Source organism: Sus scrofa, chromosome 13, assembly GCF_054392235.1.
Source record: "Sus scrofa isolate SSC_HxYL_T2T_F1_AM1 chromosome 13, Sscrofa_HxYL_maternal_Yorkshire_Landrace_v2.0, whole genome shotgun sequence".
NCBI lineage: Eukaryota > Metazoa > Chordata > Mammalia > Artiodactyla > Suidae > Sus > Sus scrofa.
In genome coordinates, this window is record NC_139395.1 from 187,015,495 (window position 1) to 187,039,649 (window position 24,155).

At 35.3% G+C, this 24,155-nt stretch overlaps 1 long non-coding RNA gene across 1 annotated transcript in view; it reads left to right on the forward strand.

Moving 5' to 3' along the window:
- Window positions 1-1,503: 1,503 nt before the first annotated feature.
- Window positions 1,504-24,155, forward strand: part of LOC110256457 (uncharacterized) — a 394,262-nt gene continuing 371,610 nt past the window's right edge. Inside the window, exon 1 of the long non-coding RNA XR_002337969.2 lies at window positions 1,504-1,775. This is a non-coding gene — a long non-coding RNA (uncharacterized LOC110256457). The remainder of the gene's footprint in view (window positions 1,776-24,155) is intronic.

Sequence of the window (24,155 nt, forward strand, 5' to 3'; positions counted from 1 at the left end):
AAAAAATTCAATCTCTATCTGTTGTTAGCAGTTAAGCTAAAAAATAGATGTCTGAAAGAAGCTTCCTTAATAAGATAAAAATAAATACTACCAGAAATCTCTGTCAGTGGAAAAGCCTTCTTATGCTTCCACAACTACCTCGGTAGCTGGTATATCACTTATTACTCTAAATGGTATGTATGTATATAGGAATGAAGGCTATGGTCAAGTGACCATGTAATTCCAAGGCTATTCTGTTAAAGAATTAGGGTTTTTTATAGGAGAAGTCTGGCAATTTGTTATTGGCATAGATGCGTAAATTCTTAGAATGCACTATGTGGTGGGATAGAGGGTCTCTATTTCCAGAAAATGCTAAGTGGAAAAAAATATCTTTAGGTTGACAAATAATCCCCAAGTAAACTTGTATTAGCACACATTTCCAGGTAGTGGTTATTTATTAGCATGCTACAGCTAGTGAATTAGGATTTTTGGCAGATCTACATTCCTTTGGAGGCAATATAAATGTTATTAATGCAGGCAATTCTAAACTAGCATTATGATGACATATTTAATAACAAGGACTATGCTATAGATTATAGTATGACAAATGATTCCCCAATCTTTGGTGCCTTATGTAGTCTTGTTTTGGGGGTCTAGAGAACATTTGGAGGCACTAATTGCACTGTTCTCTGTACAAGAAGTTGTATGATATGAAACATATGCCAGCCACTCAGAAGAAACTATATAGTAGGAGAAAAATAGAAAAAAAAATAGAAGAATGTTTAAGGGATACATGACAAAATTGGATGGACTTGTTTAGATGGCTTTAGAAAAATGGGATAAAAACAGAGAAACCTGATAGGATTCCCATTAAGTCAGTTGCTCATTGTCAACATAGGGTGGGATGTACAGGTGAAAGAACTGTTCCACTCACCACTTACATTACAACATCTAACATTATCTCTTTATTCTGGCCTAAAGAAATTCAAGTATAATTATGAAGATCATGCTTTAGAATGAACTATATTGAATGAACAGTGGGTAAGGGAGAAAGGTTGTAAATTTATCCTCTAAAAGTTAAGTGAAATTAAAAAGCATAGATTCTCTTCTCTAACCCCTGAATGGGCATCTTAACATGCAAAGAATTGGGAGACATGTTCAGGGGTGCCATGCAGCACATTCTACACATTCTAGATACAGGAGTTCAATATAATCCCTCTGATGGATACAGATGGTACTCTGATAGCCCTGAAGTCTATAATAAGAGCATATGGATATGTGGTAGAGGAAATTAAAGTGGAAGTTGAAAAACAAATTGTAGAATGGCACTGGAGAGATTAGTCTTTGGTCAGTTTACTTGAGTGAATAATTTGGGTGGGTACTGTGCATGAATGGGGCATGTTTCCCTCACCCCTTCTGTAGACTGTTTCAGTTCTTCAGCCAGTTAATTGGTCAAACTAAATATTGGACTTATCCCATCTTTCCTCTTTAGCAAATATTAAGCAACATGGTATCAGGAGGGCAATGAGAAATCACTATTATGATTCAGGAAATGGTTGAAGAGGGATTTTTAATTCCCCATTAAGTCCTTTTATTGGTCTTGTATGGCCAGTGTACAAAACAGATGGCTCCAGGAGTTTGACAATAGACTACCAGAATTAACAATATGATTCCTTAAATTGGTTCAGCTGTACTTGATATGGGGTAGGCTCCACAGGAAGGACAACAAGCCAAGGGGACAGCAAGTCACAAGGCTAATTCCTTTATTTCTATACAAATTTGGATTCCATCCAAAGGTAAGTTTGCCATTTTAGCAAATAAAACATAGAAACCCAGTTAAATTTGAACTTCAGATTTTTTTAAATGCTTTCTTTTTAGTATAAATATGTCCTACATATTGCATGGTACAAGTAATATATTTTATCTGGCAACTCTATGTGGCATTCTCTAGATTGGAATTTAGTACACAGTTATTGTTTTTCTATGGGGATATTTGAATTGCAAGAGTCTAGTGACAGGATTTGGACTTGGTATCTGTTTAACCATTTTAATACACAGCATCAATAATATCATGAGTTGCTTCTTTTGAGGAAGAAGCACTGGAAGAGTTAAGAACTATAGTCATTCATACTACAAATAGACTAACTGTTAAATCCAACTAAAATTCAAGTGTCAGTCCAGTCTGTGAAATTCCCAGGAGTTCTCTACTCAAAAGCAGCCTGTGCAGTTGCTTTTCACAGCCCATTAAATAGACACTCACTACCTTGTTGTGGGATGTTTGTATAAACTGCCTTACCATAAAAAGGCATCAGATAATTCTGGAGCCAGAGATACTGATTATGGCTGTGGTGACAGATGAGAAATATTCAAATATAGAAGAACCTAGTAAGATTACTCATGAGATGGAAATAATATATTCCTGGGCATACTAACCAGGAAAATTTCAAAGGAATCCACCTTGTTCATGAGAAGATTAATTCACTGCCCATAAGACTGGATATAGAGCACTCCAAGGACTTTTCTGCCCTCTTTGCTGCATAAGCTGAACAACATGATTCTTCCCAACTGAGGTAACACAGACTTCCAGGTTCCCAATAGAGGATTTCATTGTTGGTTAGAAATCATCTGCAATATACCCTGCAGATGGTAAAAATCTTAGTGACAGAAGGTCAGAGCTGAGAGTTGTTTATTTTGTGGTAGATGGGAAATTAGGCTTGGGTGCTTAGGGCACTGTTTGAATATTTACAGACTGTTGGGCAGAAGCTAGTATCCTTGCAATATGGACAGGCAAACAGAATCCTAGATGCCGAGACAATAAAAGTACCTTCCTATGGGATTCTTAGAAATGGAATTATCTGTGGGAATTTGCAGAAAGAATGAAAGTGGTTCATGTAGAAAACTGTGGTGTGTGTGTTTGTCGGGGAGGTGTTGTGTGTGGCATATACACAACCACAGGAAAAAAACTATCACAAACAAAAATCAGAAAGGGATTAGAATGATAAAGCAGATGCCTTTGTTAGACCTCCAAGTCTTTCTTTCTAGGTATATGAAACATTCAAAAATATAGGTACTCACACCATGTCTGATAGAGATAATGCCCATTACCCTTGCATCCTATAAAACTTCCGTAAGGAAAAAAAAAAAAAAAAAAAAAAAAAACTATACCTATTTTCGACAAAAGAAAACTCATTAAAAAAGACTTGAGGAATAATTCCTCAAGGTCAGAAGCTCTGCCTTATGTCTAGCACTTGTTTATATTGGACCTATACCAATAGCTCCATGGACTTTTACCAGTAGCCTCCACAAATCGTTAACTGGGATTGATACTTATTCTGCTTTATACTTTACTTATCTTGTAACAGAAGTAAAGCTTTGGGAGAACAAATTTTCTATCAATTCAGACTACCTGGATATCTCTCCTATCATATTGTATATATTGTTGCTACCAATATAACAAAAAACAAGCAAGGAAATAAGGATGAACCATATTCCTACCACACCCTCAGAACACTGATATAATTTGACATTAAAATGAGTAATTGAAGTACCTGTTACTCAAAATATGTTATTAAATTCTTAAAAGCATGGATTATTTAAAAGACTGTGATCTCATTTTGTATATGAAAGGAGGTAAGCCAGGGTCTTGATGGGGAAGATTTCAAGACTGCATATGAGAATGAGGAATAAGGAATGATGAAAGTGCAGAAATTTCTGACTTTCCCACCTCAAAAAATGTTCTTTGATTTTGTCTGATCCCAGAGTCTTAGGCCCAAAGAGACTTATGTGTATCTCAAGAACTTGGCATAAATGCACAAGACATATTACATATGCCATTACATTTGACAGCTCCTATTCTTAAACATACTGTAGAATATACCATTACTTCACCCCATGTAGCCAAATTGGGGTCCACATGGATGGCACTAGAGACTCTCATATTAAATGAAGTAAGTCAGATAGAAAAAGGCAAATACCATATAATATAACTTATATCTGGAATCCAATATATGGAACAAATGAAACTTTTCACAGAGAAGAAACGCATGGATTTGGAGAAGTGACTGGGGTTGCCAAAAGGGAGATGGAGTGGGAATTTGGTGTTAATAGATGCAAACTATTGCACTTGGAGTTGATAAGCAATGGAATCCTGCTGTGTATCACAGGGAACTGTATAGAGTCACTTGTGATGGAACATGATAGAGGATCACAGGAGAAAAATAATGTATATATATTTGTTACTGGGTCACTTTGCTGTACAGTAGAAATTGACAAAACACTGTAAACCAACTATAATGGAAAAAGTAAAAATCATTTAACTGTGGCTATAACTCCATCACCTTCAACAGAGACAGTATTGCTATTTTTTTTAAGCTGTCAAATAATTTGGTATACATCTCAAGTGAGTCTGATAGAAAGTATCTGTCAGTTTTCCTTATTTTTCTGCCCTGTGGGTAAAGAGTATAGCTGAGCCAGGAGGAGAAAGACTGAGCAAAGGAAAAGGAGTGTGGATCAAGAGACGATACATGGAAACAGAGAAAATCCAGCAAACAGGAGGAATGCTCAAAAGTGTGGCAGAGTACTAGGAAGAAAGTCAATCATAACATTTTCCTGAGAGTATCTCAGATCTAGAGAATAATCCTGTCTACTCTTTATTTCAGGTATGGTACTATCTAATGGCTACTGGTTTTAGAGAAAAACTCAGTGGAGACCTGATTTGCACAGAAGAAAATTTTGATTTCTACTGATTTATGAAATCTGCCTAAATATTAACTTGGATGTGTAATATTACACTTGGATAATCTTGGGGAATGAAATGACATATGTCCTGATGACTCAACTTTGGGGTAGCCAAAAATAGTTAACCATCAGATTGTGCTTTATAGCTTTTATTACCATTGTGATTAATTTTCAAAAAATTGAGAGAAATACTACAAGTGAATAATAGAGAGTGGATAATTTTGGATAGGGGCCACAATCCATGATACCTTAGTAGGATGAGTAAAAGAATGCTGACATGTGACTAATGTCAAAGCTTGATTTACTTTTCTGATTATGCTGAATGTGAATTTATATAGAAATCATTTAAGGAAAGTGGAAATTAAATTTAATAGCATGAAGAGGTAAGACTTTGGACATTATTTGGTTGCTATATATGACCAAAATCACCCCTGTTAAGGTTGACACAGGAAAGTTATAGGAAACTTTGTGAGAAGGAGTTGTGCTTAATGGCAGGCTAATGGGACACAGAATATTTTTGTGTACATAAATCTCACGAATGTTTACTGACAATATGTGTCAAGGCTTGATCATCCCTGATCCTGCTATGAAAAATGATATGCTATGCTATGTTCTGAAAGGATTTTAGGAGCTATTCTAATGGTCTAATTCAATCTAATATAACATTCCTAGAGGCACTTCATAATCATGAAATAGATTTGTTCATCCATATACAGATTCTAGCAGGAATTTTCTCCAAAGAAAACTTTGCAGGCATTACAATTTTATTTTTTAATTGAATGAATTTTATTATATTTATAGTTGTACAACCACCATCACAACCTAATTTTAGAACATTTCCATCCCAAACCCCCGTCCACCCCTCCCCCGAAACTGGTCTTTTTGGTAACCATAAGTTTATCAAGGTATATGAGTCAGTTTCTGTTCTGCAAATAAGTTCATTGCATACATTCTTTTATATTCTACATGTTAGTGATAGCATATGATGTTTGTGTTTCACTGTCTAACTTCACTTAGCATGATTATTTCTAGGTCCATCCCTGTTGCTGCAATTGCCATTATTTCAATACTTTTTAAGGCCGAGTAATATTTCATTGTGTATATGTACCACTTCTTTATCCACTCTTCTGTTGATGGACAACTAGGTTGCTTCAAAGTCTTTGCTATTGTACATAGTGCTGCAATGAACAATGGGATACATGTATCTTTTCAAGTCATGGTTTTCTCTAGATAGGTGCCCAGGAGAGGGATTGCTTGATAATATGGTAATTCTATTTTTAGTTTTTGAGGAATCTCCATACAGTTTTCCATAGTGGTATGCACCAATTTACATTACCACCAACAGTGTATGAGGTTTCCCTTTTCTACACACCATATCCAGCATTTATTGTTTGCAGACTTTTGATGATGGCCATTCTGGCTGGTGTAAGGTGCTATGTCATAATAGTTTTGATTTCCATTTCTCTAATAATTTGTGATGTTGAACATCTTTTCATGTGTTTTTGGCCATCTGTGTGACTGCTTTGGAGGATTGTATGTTTAGATCTGTCCATTTTTGATAGGGTCATTTGTTTTTGAAATTAAACTACAGGAGGTATTTATATATTTTGGAGATTAATCCCTTATCAGTCACAAATATATTCTCCCATTCTGGGTTGTCTTTTTTGTTTAGGGTTTCTTTTGCTGTGAATAAACTTTTAAGTTTAATTAGGTCCCATTTGTTTATTTTTGTTTTTATTGTCATTATTCTAGGAGGCACATCTTAGAAGATATTGCTGTCGCTTGTCAGAGAGTGGTCTGCCCATGTTTTCCTCTAAGAGTATTATAGTATCTGGTTGAATATTTACTTCTTTAATCCATTGAGTTTATTTTTGTGTATGGTGTTAGTAGTATTCTAATTTCATTCTTTTACATGTAACTGTCCAGTTTTCTCAGCACAACTTACTGAAGGGACTGTCTTTTTCTCCATTGTATTCTCTTGCCTCCTTTGTCATAGATTAGTTGACAGTATGTGCATGGATTTAATTCTGCGCTTTCTATCCCGTTCCACTGATCTAAATTTCTATTTCTGTGCTGGTACCACTCTGTTTAGATGACTGTAGCTTTCCAGTATTTTCAGTCAGGGAGCCTGATTCCTCCAGCTCCATTTCTTTCTCAGGGTTGCTTTGTTAAAATATTTTGTTCTCTTTCTGTGAAAAATGCCATTGATAATGTAATAGGGATTGCTCTGAATCTGTAGATTGCTTTGGGTAGTATAGTCATTCTGACAATATTGATTCTTCCAATCCAAAAGCATGGTATATCTTTCCATATGTTGGTGTCATCTTTGATTTATTTTACTCGCATATTATAATTTTCAGGGTACAGGTCTTTTGTCTCTCTATGTAGATTTATTCCTAGGTATTTTATTCTTTCTGATGTGATAATAAATGGAATTGTTTCCCTAATTTTTCTTTCTTATTTCTCACTGCTGATATATAGAAATGTGTTCAATTTCTGGGTACTAATCATGTATACTGCAGCTTTACCAAATTCATTGATGAGCTATAATGGTTTTCTGGTGGTGTCTTTAGGATTTTCTAGGTATAGTATCACGTAATCTACAAAAAGTGAAAGTTTTATTTCTTCCTTTCCAATTTGGATTTCTTTTATTTATTTTTTCTCATCTTATTGCCATGGCTAGGACTTCCAAAATTATGTTGAATAGTAGTGACAAGAGTGTACATCCTTCTATTGTTCCTGACCTTAGAGAGAATTCTTTTAGCTTTTCACCATTGAGAATGATGTTAGCCATGGTGGGTTTGCATTTATTATGTTGAGGTATGCCCTATGCCCACTTTCTGGAAGGTTTTTATCAGAAACTGGTGTTGGATTTTGTCAAAAGCTTTATTGTGCATCTATTGAGAGGATCATATGGTTTTTATCCTTCAATTTGTTAATGTATATATTACTGATTAATTTGCAGACATTGGAAACTCCTTGCATCCATGGGACAAATCCTGCTTGATCATGGTATATGACCCTTTTAATGTATTGCTGGATTCATTTTGATAGTATTTGGTTGAGTAGTTTTGCATCTATGTTCATGAGTGATACTGGCTATAATTTTCTTTTTTTGTGATATCTTGGTCTGGTTTTGGTATCTGAGTGATGGTGGCCTCATAGAATGATTTTGGAATTGTCCTTTCCTCTGTAATTTTTTGGAATAGATTCAGAAGGATAGGTTTTAACTCTTCTCTAAATTTTTGATAGAATTTGTCTGTTAAGCCATCTGGTCCTGTACTTTTGGTTTGTTGGAAGTTGTTAAATCACATTTTCAGTTTCAGTACTTGTGATGTGTCCATTCATCTTTTTTATTTTGCCTTGGATTAATCTTGGAAGATTGTGCTTCTCTAAGAATTTGTCAATTTCTTCTAGGTTGTCTGCTTTATTTGCATATAGTTGTTTGTAGTAGTCTCTTATGATCCTTTGTATTTCTGTGATACCTTTGTAACGTCTCCTTTTTCATTTCTAATTTTATTAATTTGAGTCCTCTATCTTTTTATCTTGATGAGTCTAAGGGTTTATCAAATTTGCTGATCTTCTCAATGAACCAGATTTTAGCTTCATTCATCTTTTTATTTTTATTTTCTAATTCATTTATTTCTGCTCTGATCTCGATGGTTTCTTTCTTTCTGCTAATTTTGGGTTTTGTTTGTTCTTTTGATCTCGTTGCTTTAGGGGTACAGTTAGGTTATTTGAGATTTTTCTTGTTTCCTGAGGTAGGCTTGTATGGCTGTAAACTTCCCTCTTAGACTCATTTTTGCTGCATCTAATAAGTTTTGGATTGTTGTGTCTTTATTATTTGTTTCTAGGTATTTTAAAATTTCCTCTTTGATGTCTTCAGTGATCCATTGATTGTTTAGTAGTATGTTGTTTAGTTGCCATGTGTTGGTGTTTTTTTCAGTTGTTTTTCTTGTTGATTTCTAGTCTTATAGTGTTGTAGTTGGAAAAGATGCTTGATAAGATTTCAATTTTCTTCAATTTAGCAAGGCTTGATTTGTGGCCCAGAATGTGATCTGTCCTATAGAATGTTTCATGTGGACTTGAGAAGAATGTGTATTCTGCTGTTTTGGGATGGAATCTTCTATAAATATCTATTAAGTCCATGTGGTCTAATACATCATTTAAGGCCCATGTTTCCTAGTTGATTTTCTCTCTGTATGATCTGTCCATTGCTGTAAGTAGGGTGTTAAAGTCCCTCAATATTCTTATTGTCAATTTTTCCTTTTAGGGTTGTTAGCAGTTGCCTTATATGTTGAGGTGATTCTATGTTGGATGCATATATATTTACAATGGTTATATCTTCTTCTTGGATTTATTATTTTATCATTATGAAATGTCCTTCTTCGTGTCTTTTAATATCCTTTATTTTAAAGTTTATTTTGTCTGCTTTTTGTATGGAATATTTTCTTACATCTTCTCACTTTCAATTTTTATGTGTCACTAGAACTGAGGTGGGTCTTTAGCAGATAACATATATATGGGTCTTGTTTTTTTTATCCATTTAGCCAGTCTATGTCTTTTGGTTGGGGCATTTAGTCCATTTACATTTAAGGTAATTATTGATATGTATGTTCTTATTGTCATTTTATTAAATGTTTTGGATTTGTTTTTGTTGCTCTTTTTTCTTCCTTTCTTCTCTTGTTCTCTCCTCTTGTGGTTTTATGACTATCTTTAGTGTTGTATTTGAGTTTATCTTTCTTATTTAGGTGTGTATCAATTGTAGATTTTTGGCTTGCAGTTACCCTGAAGTTTTGATATAGGAATCTATATACATATAAACGAGATTGTTTTAAGTTGGTGGTCTCTCAATTGCAAATACATCTGCAGTATCCTGCATTTGTACCCTCTTCTCCTCACCATTTCTGGTTAGGATAACATATTTATATGTAGGTGATTTCCTTCCTTTACTATATGAATGCCTTTAATGGTGAGCCTTGTTATTTGTAATATTTTTGTTTCTAGTTGTGGACTTCTACATCTAAAGAAGTTCCTTTTGTATTTGTAGTACAGCTGGTTTAGTGGTGCTGAATTCTCTTAGCTTTTGCTTATCTGTAAATTTTTTTATTTCTTCTTCAAATCTGAATGAGAGCCTTGCTGGATAGAGTAATTTTGGTTGGAGTTTTGTTTTGTTTTGTTTTGTTTTTATCTCTTTCATTACATTAAGTGGATTATGCCACTCCCTTCTGGCTTGCAGAATTTCTGCTGAAAAGTCAGCTGATAACCTTATTGGGGTTCCTTTGTATGCTATTTATTTCTTTTCCCTAGCTGATTTCAATATTTTCTCCTCCTCTTCAGTTTGATTAATATGTTTCTCAGGGTAATTCTCCTTGAGTTTATTTTATGTGGTAGTAACTGTGCTTCATGGATTTGAGTGGTTGATTCCTACATCATGTTAGGGAAGTTTTTGGCTGTTATCTCTCCAAATATTTTCTCTGGCCCTATCTCTTTCTCTCATTTTGTCACCCCTATATACAAATGGTGGTGTGTTTAATGTTGTCCCAGAATTCTCTTTTACTGTCTTCGTTTCTTTTCTTTTTTTTCTTGTGTTCCATGTCAGTGATTTTTACCAGTCTCTCTTCTACCTCACTTATTTGTCCTTCTGCCTCCTGTATTCCCTCCAGTGATTTTTTAAAATTTAAGTTATTGTATTTTGCATCTCTGCTTGCTTAATCTTTAAATCTTCTATTTCTTTGTTCAGTGTTCCCTGTAATTCAATTTGCCTTCCAGTTTATTTTCAATATCTTGAATCATCTTTACAATCATTAGTCTAAAATCTTTTTCATGGAGGTTGGTCATTCTCCAGATCACTCAGGTGTCTGCCTGTGTGTCTGTCTGTCTTTCTTTCCTTTATCTGCCTCATAGTTCTCTTCTATCTCATTTTGTGTAGATTTTTAGTGTGGTCTCTTTTTTTGCAGACAATAGAGTAATAGCCTTTCTTGTTTCTGATGTCTTCCCCCCTTGTGGCTGAAGTTGGTACAGGGTCTTGCTGTAGGCTTCCTAATAGAGGGACTTGTGACTGCCTGGTGGTAGGTGGAGCTGATATTTAACCCTCTGGTGGGTGTGGCTTTGTCTCTTTGTGTGGTTAGAGGTGGCTGTGTGCCTATGAGGTCTTTAGGTAGACTGTTTTCTGATGGGTGGGCTTGTGTTCCCACCCAGTTTATTGTTTCTCCTGGGGTTTCTCTTCCCTGATTGGAGGGGGGAAGATTCTTCCAAAATAGCCACCTCTAGAGGCGTTTACACCAATGATTATCCCCAAGGTCTTTGCCTCCAATGTCCTCCCCCCACAATGAGCCACAGTTATACCTTGTTTTCCCAGGAGTTCCTCCAAAACTACAGGCAGCTCTGACCCAGGATCCTATGGAGTCTCTGCTTTGTCCCGGGACCCAGTGCACATGAAAGCCTGCATGCACATTTCAGGAGTGGTGTCTCCATTTCCCCCAGTCCCATGGAGCTCCTGCACACAAGACCCCTGCCCCTCAACACCAAATGCCCCAGGGGCTCCTCCAAATGCCAGATCCAAATGCCATGGGGGTGGCAGAGATGTAGGAATCTGACATGGGTGTCAGAACTCTCACTCCTCTGGATGAGCCTCAGTGATATAGTTACTTTCAAATGTGTGGGCTGCTCATCCACTGATTATGGGATTGCTTATATTACATGATTGCCCCTACTACCATCTTGATGTGGTCTTCTCTTTACCTTTTGGAGTAGGATATCTTTTTTTGATAGTTTCCAGGCTATTTTGTTGAAGGTTGTTCAGAAGTTGGTTGAATTTTGTTTTCATGATAGAAGGTGAGCTCCAGTCCATCTGAGTAAAGCCATTAGTAATTGGATTAATAAAATAATTGTAATAAGGTAACAATTCTGCGAGATGCCATGACCTCTCACCCAGGAAGAACTGCTGGATATTTTAGAAATCATGGAATCTGTTATATTTTAAGATCAGTGGCAGGATTTCTGGAGGAACAGCTTAAATAGGTACAGCTATGGGTACCATATTTATAATAAACTTATAGTATAAGTTATGGGCTGATGTTTTGATCGTAATTTCTAATGTCCTAGAGATCACACATAGAAAGCAACGTTTCTTCTTTTGTGTTGTGACTTATCTGGGACAGGGTAAAGGAACAACACTGATCATCCCTATAAGAAGTAGGTGGGCTATGTTACATGATGATATTTGGAAGTGTTAGATTTGCTGAGAAAGGAACATGCAAAGCTAAGCTAGTAAAGCAAGAGAGATTTATTAAGGCATCCGAAGCAGATGGGTTAAGCTCAAGATGGCAACAACCCCAACTTCTAGGAAATGTTAAGCCTATAAAGGATTCATGGTGAGAATCTGTGGTGGGAGTTTGTGGTGGGGACTTGTGGTGGGAATAATGAAGAAGGAGTGGAAGGTTGAGAGAGAGGTAGCAGGTCAAGTTCCATGACAAAAGGCAGTTTATCTTTGGAGGTGGTTAATCTATGAAGGAGTTCTTTTCTGCAGGCCATTGTTTCTTGCTGCCCAATTTGAGGATCCACATTCCAGGAGAGGGTGTAAATCTTGCACTGGGCCATACCCATGTCTGTAACATGTCTCCAATGTGAACAGCCATATTTGGGGAGTGGCAGAGGCTTTGTCTATGTAAAGATCAAGATTTCCTTATTGTTCCCTTCATTTTTACCAAATTTTATACAGGTTTCTTCCTGACTAGTGGCCCTTGATCTCCCTTTTCTTAGGGCATTTACTTTAGAAAAGTTCTGATTGTAAATTATTTCTCTACTCTTAAATGTGAGTCTTATACAATCCAGGAATATACTTTTCAAAGACCTGGGAACCAGCCCTTTGAAATATAATCATTAGGAAAGATAGCACGTTTGTCACCTAATCTCTGTCTAGGGTAGGAGCCTGGCTTCCATAAGTGCCAATCATCAAACATAGATAGCAGATGGCCGTATCACCTTGATTAACCTTCCTCCTAATGTTCTTCCATGATTTTCCAACATATAACTTGAGTTTAAGTAAATTCTTGTCCTTTATTTCAGCAATGTTGTGTTCAGTACCTCTCACCTATTGTAATACTCTTGAATAAGATCTTCATCATCATTTTCAACAAATATATTTTATAATTTCTCTTTCAGTAACAGTGTTATTGTTACAGAACACAAATTCCTATGTCCCACACACAGTGAGGTGAAGTAATCTGAATTGCTGGAGTTTGAAGTAGAGAAATGTTTATTTCAGGGCCAAGCAAGGAGAAGGAGTGGCTCATGTGCGAATACCCCAAACTCCCAGTGGCTGGGGGGAGAAATTTTATAGGCAAAATTTGACATGAGGGCTACAGGGTGTGTAACTTTCTTTTGATTGGTTGGTGGTGAAGTAACAGGATCTTGCACTCACCCTGAAGTTGTGGTCCTCCACCTGGGTGGGGGCCTTAGTTCCTGCAGAAGAACTCAAAGATATTGTTATGTATGTTCCTTGAGGAAGGATCAGGACACAGCCTAAAGGCTGCACTATTGTTTTCTGACTGCTCCTCCCTTGTGTCTGCATTCCCTATCTTCCCTGATTAGAAACTGTCTGGATATGCCCTTAGGAACTCAGGGAAGGTCAGGGAGGCTGAATGAGGCCTATTTCCTACAAGCAAGAAATGGAAGACCCAGAAAGAATTTGTTACTAGGAGTCCCACATTGTCCTATTTGGTTCCAATCTTCTTTCTCTGATACTCCTCAACCTTGAGGAGAACAAGTGTTGGACAAGGAAGGAATAACACTTTGGACAGAGGTTAATCATAAGCTCAGCAGAAGAACTTGTCTTTAGGGGGACTCAGTTTTATACCATAAACTCCGTAGTTTGAAGCAACATTTATTTACTATGGGAATAGACATGAGGGTACTATCTATCTGGAGAATTTAGAGAAAGAAACAGCCAGTTTTCCTTTGAGCTACTGAAATATACCACTGCTTATTTGTTGATAGGATAGCTAGTTTCTTTAACCAGTTCTAACCAACTAATACTTGTCACTTTCTATTGCCTTATATTGTTTCACTCTACTTCGTCCACTAATCACCATATGTAATTTTATATGTTTATTTGTATATTGTTACTGTATTTGTCTAATAAAATGTAAGCTTCACAAGTCGTAGGGCTTTGCATTTTTTATACTCTTGCGTTCTCAATATCTAGAACAATATCAGGTATATCATATGTCCTCAATACATTTTGACTGAATGAGTGAATGATTATTATCATGCTGGGATGTTTCATTGCTGATACTCTTAAAAGATATACATAAATACCTTAGACAAAATATTTATTATTTTGTAACTGTTATTAGGATTTTTCACTGTTGAGAAATCTGGAGAAAATCAAACTTGATCTCTACTTTATAAATCTCTGGGAAAAATCTGTCTTTTGAATGTCTGCTAAAAGAAGAAAAGCATAAAATGTATTTGCATAGAATTGCAAATTTAATGTTTCTTGGGGGCATTCAGTTCTAGAGCTTTCAATCATTTCCTCATCCTTGCTTTCAAATGCCTGAGTCTTTTTAGGCATTTGGTAATTTCTCAAGCATTTTTCTCCATCTGAAAATTCTTACATGGATAGAGTGCTTTTCTTCATGCTCTTTAAAAATCAATTTTACTTTTTTACGTTAGCTTCATAGTTTTATCTGTTTCAGTGAATGATGGTTGATTCTTCCCGTTAAAGTCTTCTCAAAGCTAAAAACCTTCCAGTTCAAAGCCCTGGATAATAATTTGACAACATTTTTGAAGTCTGTCAAAAATCTTGAAATACTAGGATACTCTAGTATTGAGTTACTCTTTCATTTTGCTGACTCTTAATAATTCTATGTCTACCCAGCATTTCTTGAATTTTAGTTGAACACATTTCTTGTAGTAGAAGGATCTTTTCAGGTGTGTGTGTGTAAGGTTATAGGAAGCCAGACAAACTAAGAGATGCAAAGAGACAAATCCTGTTGGTCTAAAAAAAAAGACAGGAAGAGCAGAGATCAAACTCTAGATCAAGATGGTAACATAGGAGGTTCCTCAGTTTCTCACTTCCCCCAGACATAGTGAATGTACAGCTACACACAGAGCAGTTCCTTCTAAGCTAATCCAGAAACTAGCTGAGTGACACCTACACATTCGGTAAGTGAAAAAATATCAAAATCAAAAGGAAAAGTTGAGTCAAACTCTTGCTGTAAACCTCACCACCATAATAGCACTGTACAATGGGAAGGGAACCCCCAAAAGCAGATGTTCCCTAAGGAGCAAATAAATGCTTTGAACTGCACATCTAGTGCCCCAAATTTTAAAATTCCACCTAAGGGACAGATCCCTAAATCATCTAGTACTGAAAGCTAGTGGAGTTTGCATTCACTACTCTCATAGGAATATGTCAAAAAATAGTTATGGCTCAGCTATGGCTATCCCCCAGGGCTCAAAGTAGAGTGAGCAGACCAAAAATGTCCTTATCCCAGTCTTTCCCTGTAAAGCTGGAAGTCCAACATGTACCTAGGTAGGTTTATCTTCTCTGGAGGCCTCTTTTCTTGGTTTGAAGATGGCTGCCCTCTTAATGCCTTCTTACATAAGAATTCTTCTGCAAGTTCACTTGGGACTCTTGGTATCTCTTTGGGGGTTCAAATTTCCTCTCCTTATAAGGATACCAGTCAGATTACATTAAGGTCCCCCATATGACCTCATTTCACCATAGTCACCTCTTTAAAGGTCATTTCTCCAAATACAGCCATATTCTAAGGTACTAGGATTTAGGGCTTTGACACAGGATTTGTAGGATAACACAGTTCAGCCCATAACACTGGCTATTCATTGTTTCTAAGTCTTTTAAGTAGAAACAATGAGAACATATATAATTTTAAAAAGGTAGTAGATCATGAGTTACTTTATGTTTGTATACCTTTCTTTTTCTTGACTCTTTATCAGGTGACTATTATTACTGGAAATAATTTAGGTGTTTTTACAGCTTTATTTTCCTGTCCTTGCATAGAACCAACTAGAGATCTGGACCATCAACTTTCTAGATTATAGAGTTAATTGAAATACATTTTTTATGTAATTTAGTCATTGTCCCTAAACACAAGTTTCTTTTGAAATTTGCCTTAAATATTAGGAATTTCATTTTAAATTTAATTCAATTTTGTTGTCATAGAAGATATTTCTATGTTTCCAAAGTTAAATTCGTGAATGGTTTCCAGTGAAGCCTCTTCACAGTGGCAGTTGCTCTTCTTGTCAGATGGACCAACTAAGTTTTTTTTCATTGTTAGGAATGCCTCTTTTTAAGGGTGAGTTCTTAATGAGAGTTAACTTTCTGAATTTTTGGTTCTTAGGGATATCAGAATTCCATTTATTTCACCTCTTTCTTCCAACATGATTATTAAACCACCAGAGTCTGATTGCTATTAATGATTTGACATCTTCCACTCATAATTTAACCCCCTTCACTTTGTAATCACAGGGATGTTTTGTGAGGCTAGTTGCATTTCTCAGAGACCACTGTACACAGACACACACACATACACATATCCCATCTAATGTGCTGATAAGTTCTTGACAACTGACTCTATGTGGATGGTAGAAAGCTATAGCATTACTTGCATTTGTCAATTTTCATGGTGTAAATACTACTGCCATACCTGATTTCAAGCTATTGATGTGATGCCACTGAAGGTGGTGTTGGGAGTAAAGCTAACCATCAACCTATATAAATCAGTTCCAGCACACAATTGGTCTCATCCTATATGTTATACTTTCTGTGTGATAATGATATTTCTCCATCAAGTTGGTAGAGATTATATTATTCTCTTTGAATTCAGGCAGAATTTTTAATAACCTCAACCAATATATTATAGCAGATGTTCTGCTCTTCTGCTATATGACTTCTGAATATAGATCATAAAAAGCAATATGGCTTTCTCAGGCTAAAGTCATATCTCTGACTTTATTTCTCTCAGTGTATGTACCTTAGGAATCCTGAACTGCAATATAAGTAGTCTATCTACTCTGTCATGGTAGAGAGAGTTTAGGGAGTGACCAAATGGAGAGTAATGGAGAGAAATTTCCAGAGGTTTTGTCTTTTTAGAGTAGGTAACAGCCTAGCCTCCAGATGACTGTGACACCAGTCAATAGCATTTCACTGAAATTGCATGATAGGACTCAGGTAAGTACTGCTTAGTTAGGTACAGTCCACTCATAAAGCCTATAAAGGGTAATAATTACTGTTGCTATAACTTTTTTTATTTAGAAATAATTTAGATTTTCAAGAAATTTCAAATATAGTACAAAATATACCATTTAACTAACTTCCTCATTATTCACTACTCTCCTATTTGGGGTCCATATTCCAATCAAGAATTCTTATTATATTTTTGTTTATTTGTTTTAATCTACTAATTGTCAAGTCTGGTTTGTTATGCAGGAATAGTATCATTTCCAAGTTTTGGCCAATAAGAGTCCCTTTATGTTGACTTCTGTGATGGACAACTTCTGTTTTAGCCCCCAGGTCCACTCTCTGTGCCTCCCTCTCAACTGTACTTTTTGTCCTGAGAGTCAGGTATGTGTTCTTTTGATCTAGACCTTTAGGAGCCAAAGATGCACTTTTTCTACCTGACATAAGTGATAGCAATATGTAATGCTGGACTGGGGACAGGAAAATTATAAAAACATTCCCATTAATATCTGGTTGGTCATTACATTATGCTCCATGTCCTCATCCAAACTGATCCGTGGAGAAATTTATTTCACTTTAACTTTGCATCTTCTTTTGGCCAATAGATGTTTGGAGAGGCCCTCAGTTTATTCTAAGTCATGAAGAATCACTTTCTATTTTGAGTCCAGGCCCATGGTCTTTTATAATGCAGATCTCTTACAAATTGGTACTTTTCTTTTTTTAAATGTTTTATTCTCTGACAGTTAAATTCTATATATAATTCTATGAGTTTCTGTAGGACATTTCTTTGTCTTCTTGTCTAAATGTCTCTTTTTATCCTTGACTGAATTGAACCTCATAGGTTTTTGACATGGGAGACTCATGTTTAGCCCCTGTCCCTAAGCCATTTATATTAAAATAACCAAATATAATGGTGTCATATTCATCAATTCAATTCACTAATTGTTAGATTCATAATATTTTTACTTGACCCTTTCTGTAAAGCTGTTTTAGTCAGATATGGCTGCTTAACTATTTCTTAACTTTAATTCCCACTATTTGAGATTAAAGGAAATTTGCTTTTCCCAAATTGTCTAGTTTCTGGACTTCTGGATTATTCTAAGAACTCTTATTGCTTCTTACACATTGGGTGATTCTGAACTTATCTTTTATAATACATTTAAAAAGCAGCAAACAACAAAATGTGTTATATAATTTTATCCTAAGACCCTTCCCTAAGAGCTACAAATACATTAATTAAATTATCTATCATCAATATCATTACAGGAAAATTTACCAACTATGCCCGTACAATATAACATGTATGCCATCCTTTTAGGCTCTGATTCAAGTGTTATTTAATTCCTAGCCCCTAAGCCAAAGCTATATATATTTTTAGGTTTTCACTGTGGGAATACTGTACTATGTCATGGTACCCCAGGACCATATCTAGTTTCAATGATTTGCTGATCTTACTCAATTATACTCATAGTTATGGTTTATTACAGCTAAAAGATATAGACAAAGTCAACAAAGGGAAAGGATGCATTGGGAAAAATCCAAAGGAAGCCAGGAAAAAGCTTGCAGTTTCTCCCCCAGTGATGTCGCATAGGGCCTATGTAACTCCCTGCAGTGATGTGTGGCAACATGTGCTAAGTGTTACCAAGTAGGGAAGTACACCTGAGTTTCAATGTCCAGGGTTTTGTTTGTTTGTTTGTTATTCTTTTGTTTTTTGAGTAAATCATTTAGACATACTGGAATTGAGTGACTGATCTCAGTTACACAAACTCCAGACCTCTGGAGAGAAAGTTTGTGTTAGCCATAAATTATATTGTTAGTATAAACTACCTGAACAAATCAGTATACTGTGGTTTCAGGTTTCAGGCTTGTGTAAATGTTCTCACTAGACAGAACATTCCAGCTTGGTTCTCAGGAGATGACCAATAACCAGTTCTGAAAAAGGGCTTTTTTTGGAAAAATGTCTATGTTTGAGCAACCCAGGTCTTCTGAAATAAACTTTTCCTGAATAATGCCCCTTTCTGTTTCAGTCAGAATAGGCCAGAAGTAAAATTTGGAAGACCAGGATTAAAATTTCAGTAGCTTAACATATTAAAGCTCTTATTCTTACTATTGCAGCAAGTATCTATGTTATGTGAGAATTCCATTGTATTTCATTTTCATTCAGGAACTTGAAATGACACAGCATTTCCGCTCACATTTCAACAACTAAAATAAGTCACCAAGCAATATCTAACTTTTTCAGATGGCAGAGAGTTAAAATTTTACCATATGCACAGAAGGCAGAAAGCTATAAGGATTTGATGAAAGCTACTAACAACGTATATTATTGTTTATTATTATATGTTATATGTAATACATGCATGATATATAATATATATCTTTATTGTATTATTATACTTATTTATTTTTATCAACAGAGGGCTCAAAGATAAACCTCACTATTTAATATCATCTTTCAAGTTAGCCATTAAATATGATCCCCCCCCTTGTTTAGGCTGCACCTGTGGTATATGGAGGTTCCTAGGCTAGGGGCTGAATCTGAGCCACAGCTGTAACCTATTGATTGCCACATCTGCAGCAAGGTTGTACCCTTAAGCCGTTGCACCAGGTTGGGGATTGAACCCATGCTGCTGCAGAGACACTTCCAGATGCTTAACATGCTGTTCATAGCAGGAACTCCAAATATGCCCTTCAATTGAATGAATATATAAAAAAATACCATTTTTGCTTACAAACCTAGAGATTTTCCATTTAGGACCCAATATTTCTTACAGAAACTTCTCAGTTTGTTTCTGACTTCATCATTCTTATTGTTAACAACTTGTTCCTACTAAGAATTTGGTAATTTCAGGGTGTCATGAAAATGTACTTTCATGATTATATAAATATACGAATATATGAAAAATTTTGCTTTCAGAATATGAATCTCTCCTAGGCACCTACCATGTATAAAATCATCCATTATACAATTTAGTACTTATTTATCTTGTAACTTCTAGTTTCTTCACCATATATGTATTGGATTAATTCCCTTACCCCAAACTTTGGCCATATTTTAATGCCTCAATTTAAGAACACATTTTGCCTTTTTTCTAATTATTAAGACATTAACTTATATTTGGTTATTCTTATATTTTTATTTGGAAAAGTTAAATATAGAGATTCCCATTTCTTCTTTTCACATTTAGGTTAAATTTCCTTTAAGAAAAAGAATATCTCTGAGTCCCAATATGATTATTTTTGTGGGCCCTAAAATAGTTTAAGGAGGATATTATTTGATTTGATTTTGTTTTTGTTATTGCTTTATTTTTCTTATGATGCTAAATAAGACTGAATATAAAGATCTAGAAAACTTAAAAAAAATTGATCTTCATGTTCATGTGCATATTGAATAGTTTATGGATAGTGCTTTCCAAAGCTGTTATATCTAAAATAGCATAATATGCTTTTAGCCTATAATATAAAATTGTATTAATACAGAATGATTTTATTGCCTATTGAAAATAAAATGTTTCTGAGTGGTTGTAATAGAAATGAAAAACTAAGACCGTACTGTGAAATTTAATTTTAAATTTCAATTAAAATTTAAACTGTGAAACACTTTCTAAGTACAATAAGTACTATTCAGGGACATTTATCTCCAAATTTCAGATTTTGATATTCATTTTTTGCTCCTACATCTGTGCACTTCATTTTTCTGAGCCTAAGAGAAGTATAGAGGCTGCTGTCTTATGCAAGATGATGGTTCCTACCCATTAGATTTCAGGATCACTAGTCAGCTATATTTTTGTTTACTCACTCTTAGCAATTACCATAATATGATAGTTTAAGCATTGGCTTAAGGAGTGATCTTTATTTCTGTTCTCTTTCCTTTTCTTTCTTTTTTAAAAATTTTTTGAATTTACTAAAGAATAATTACTTTTGAACCATTTTTGAACTAGATGGCATTTTTTTTTTTTGTCTTTTTTTAGCTATTTCTTGGGCCACTCCTGCGGCATATGGAGGTTCCCAGGCTAGGGGTCTAATGGGAGCTGTAGCCACCGGCCTACGCCAGAGCCGCAGCAACGCAGGATCCAAGCCACGTCTGCAACCTACACCACAGCTCACGGCAACGCTAGATCGTTAACCCACTGAGCAAGGGCAGGGACCGAACCCGCAACCTCATAGTTCCTAGTCGGAGTCGTTAACCACTGCGCCACGACGGGAACTCCTAGATGACATTTTGAGTCATAGCATGTGCCGGGGCCAGCTCAGCAGGATGGGGCTGAAGAACGGGTGCTGTGGAACTTAAGGAAAAATAGTTAACATAAAACAAGACACAGAGACATTTATCTTAAGTAGAGGTGGGAGCCGGTGGACTCAAGGTCTCAGGGACCAAGAGCACCGGGGAACTCCAGATCTCAGGGACCAAGAGCCCTGCCTCCAGAAACCACACTGCTTTTATTGTGAGATCAAGTGAGGAGTGGTTATGGGTAGATCATACAGGGTTTACTATTATATAAGTTCTTTTACTATTTAAAAAGCCACTTAGGTGGTAAAGGGTTAAGCTCTTACTCTGACCTCTAGGCACATAACAGTACTTAAGCTTAAGTCATTTATGCCTTTAGGTCTTTGCTCTTAAGCTTAAGTCATTTACCAGCACTGTGACTGTTTTTCCAAAGAAGGAAGATGGGATAAAATAAGACAAGAAGATGGGATAAAGTAAAGAAGGACAAGATGGAGTTTTCAAGGAAACATGTCTTGCAACAAGCATGATTGTCAAGAAGCAAGTTGCTTGTTAAAACTCTCAATGCACATGTAAATATTAGTAACACAATTATGAATTGTTCCAATGTTTCATACAAGGGTATTTTGGTGGTATTCTATAAGATTGCTTGATGAAACTTTAATAATTCTAGAGTAATTTGTAGGCCATTTAAATTGAATACATAAATAATAAAACTACATTTCCTTCATGTGATTTATATTTTTCTTAATCCCTCCTGTCATTCTGATTCTATTGAATATCTCTTCTTGAGTTTTTCAGCAGTAAACTCTATCTTGCCTCTTCCTGTAACATTCTATCACCATTGACATTCTTTGAGTACTGAGAATCAACATTGACTTCATCTTTCCTTTTGAAATTCTGCTCATACATTGGTTTCAGTGATCCTACCTTCTCTTCTTTCCCATTCTAGCCCTAAAAATGTACATTTCCCCCTATTGGTATCTTCTATCTCTAGAGTTTTATTTGTTTTAAACAGCATGGGAAACAACTTGATGGAGATTATTTTATTTCTAGATTTAAGATCCATGAATTTAATCATATGAAACTGATGAAACTTTTATGAATTTTAATAATCTGTAATTTTGATAAGGCACAATGGACATATCAGTATTACTTCATTTTCTTGAAAATATTGTTTTCCTAGATCTCTTTGTCTTCCTGGTTCATTAAAAACCTATTTTACAAAGAATTCCCAGGAAATCTATTTATTCATCCTCCTTAAATTTTCATTTATCTTTTGGCTGAATTTGAAAAACAACTTTTGTTTATTTGCTGCCTTTAAAAAACAGTCTCTGCTTTAAATTTTTTTCATTTATCTTTTATTTACTCTGAGTACATCCTTAAGCAATTAAGACAGGACACATGTGCAAGAGGTAATTTTTTAGAAACATAACCTTTCTAAAAATGTATTTATTTTACCTTCATTATTGGTTTTTAATTTATCTAACAAAATTTTTTCTGCTATTTTTTCAAACTATTGATTTTTTTCTTACATGTTTCATTTTTAAAGTTAGAAACCCCAACTCTTCTTATTTTTAATTCTTTTACTCAGAGTACATTTATAATTCTCCCCTAATTAAGGGTGATGTTACATTTACAATCTTTTTAAAAAATTTATTGTTCTAAGTACTCAATTCAAAAAACCTTTTCTCTCTGTTGATTGATTGTGGAAAAATTTGATTTTCATTTAATTTTTAGTAAATGTCACTCCTAGTTCTGTTCCCTCTTATTGAAAGTTTTATTTTGATCTATTGGTCATGACAAATTAAAATTTTTTTCCCTAATTTCCATTTTTATCTACTGAAATTTTTGATTTTATCAACATATCTTTTAACTCATTGCTATATTATATATATATAAACTTCTCTGGAACACTTTATTTTCTAAATTTTGTAAGTTTTTTCCTTGTATGCAAGTGTCTCTTTGTTTGTTTATTTGATATTTTATTGTTTAATCTGTTTCTACCATTTTGTTTCTTCCTGTTTTGTTCTTTGTCTTCCATGTTTCTGCTTCTCTCACACACTGTCTATTTAAGAATAAGAAGATTGTTTCTGGCAAGGGACTCCTAAGGTGTTTCAGAACAAATTTTTATTGAACTATTACAAGAGGAGAAAAAAATCTTAAAGAAACTTAAAAAAGCCTTAGTTCGAAAGTATCAGGAATAAGCAAGTAATTATAGGATCAAAACCTAGGGAATAAGGAACCCAGAGTCATGTCTGAAAAATTTTAATACCCTTTTTCCTTTTAAGATGACTGATAATTTTGAATGTGACTTTCACAAGTTGAACATTGATTTCAACCCCATCTCTGGGACCTGAGAGATCAAATGTTCAAGATCACAGTCTGCCAGAGAAAGATTCTTGCATCCACTCAGTCTTAGTGTAGAAATTCCATAGGTATAAATCTTGGGAGGGAAGGTAAATAGGAAGTGCCTAACTTCAATAATTTGCAGCCCAAATATAAATTATTTAAATTTCTAAACTGAATAATTAAATTGGATATTGGTAGGACCATTAGTCTAGATAATTGCAAAAGTAAATCTTATATGAGGAATATAACATTATCTGTAAGTACATTACATAAGCTCTACAACTTTTCATGTATATAGAATTCAGTTAAAAAAAAAAAGAGGAGTTCCCATCCGTCGTGGCACAGTGGTTAACGAATCCTACTAGGAACCATGAGGTTGCGGGTTCGATCCCTGCCCTTGCTCAGTGGGTTAAGGATCCAGCATTGCGTGAGCTGTGGTGCGGGTGGCAGACGCTGCTCGGATCCTGCATTGTTGTAGCTCTGGCATAGGCTGACGGCTACAGCTCTGATTGGACCCCTAGCCTGGGAACCTCCATATGCTGCAGGAGCGGCTCAAGAAAAGGCAAAAAGACCAAAAAAAAAAAAAAAAAAAAAGCTAAGTAATTCACACTAGTGAAAAAGAAAAAGATAATAGCATAGTAGAATAATAGCAGG